Below are 1,519 nucleotides of genomic sequence, written 5' to 3'. Positions count from 1 at the left end.
AGTGCTGGGGGTACTTCATGGAGAGGTTTGAGAACCACTGGTCTATTTGGTATTTAAAGCCATAAGGGACTATGTTAGGAATCACACTCGGAGTATATGCACACACTTGTTCTATCTTCTATCATGCCATCTGACCACTTAGCTTTATTATTTGTGAATCAGGGAAAAATTAGCAGGAAATTGTGTAGGTCTGGAATGGATATGCCATATACAGAAAAAAACACTGCAGTAGAAGCATAGGAAGTATTGTCGTCCCACTCTTGCAGTGCTAAATCCAATCAACGCTGCGAAAGCCACAACAGGAACTGACATTTTCAACCTTGTTTTAAAAGCCGAACCTCAGCTATATTAAAGTCTGCAGGCAACAGGATTCTCATCCAAACATTATGACTCACCATGTATTGATTTGTCCATCTTTTCATATCTCAAACATCCTGGCCGTCCAGGTAGTGGACTTGCACTTGAAAACTAGATGTCTGAGCTGACTGCGCTATCTTATTGTCATGGTGCCTGGGCTCCATGCAGAAAGACCGGACAGGGATCTGGAATGCAGGGAGAGGTGATAGAATCCTAATCATGTATGCAATTGGACTCTGTGTTTCCAGTAACCCATATTGGCGGAAGAGAAATATATTACCAGTAGGCTGTATTGCATCAGCCTCAAATTCATGTCTACAACTTTAGTTTTTCACTTTTTTTTTTTAAATAGACGCTTTGTTCATTGACGCCTTTGGTATTGATGTCATGTAAGCAGCATATACTGTAAACAAGGATAAGAGATTCATAAAACCATGTTAAAAGAAACTCATATTACACATTAGCAATATCTTTGTGTGTCACTATCATTGTTAGTATTCATCTTTCAACCTAATATATTTCTCTTCCTGTGAATTGTGTGTGAGAAAAATCCGTTGCAATATTAAACTATGGGAGACATTTAAGCTACACATCTGTATGCATCTGTTTATATGTGGTCTTTTTCATCTGGACTAACGTGAGAACAGCTGTTGGGCGATGTCGAGTTCAAATGTCTGAATATTTATGTGTGACGAGTGCAGATATTTTGTGTTTTCATTGCCATGAAGCTGTGTACGGTTTGAAAAATAATAACTTTGTGACACCCTCTGGCATCCATGGTAATGTATTTTCCATCTGAGAAGACCTAGCTGAAGTGCTGACTTTACTATTTCTCTTGAGTATTTCTTTCATCTTGTCCGAACCCTTGTTAGAATGCTGAAGGGACGAGGTGTGAAAAAAAAATCTCACAGTTTCTCTATTTGTAACTCATCGTTAATCCACCTGTGTTCCGTTTACTGCTCCATCTATAAACTAAAAACAGCTGTAACTAACTATGTATCCTATGATGATTTATGTAGACTTATTCTATAAATAAAAATAAAAAATACACTTGCCTCTGAGTGGTTTTAAATATTTAAATATATATATATATATATATATATATATATATATATATATATATATATATATATATATATATATATATATATATATATATATA

The sequence above is a fragment of the Sinocyclocheilus grahami genome, unplaced genomic scaffold, assembly GCF_001515645.1.
Source record: "Sinocyclocheilus grahami isolate Dianchi unplaced genomic scaffold, SAMN03320097.WGS_v1.1 scaffold38.1, whole genome shotgun sequence".
NCBI lineage: Eukaryota > Metazoa > Chordata > Actinopteri > Cypriniformes > Cyprinidae > Sinocyclocheilus > Sinocyclocheilus grahami.
Note: the sequence above shows the minus strand (reverse complement) of the source record.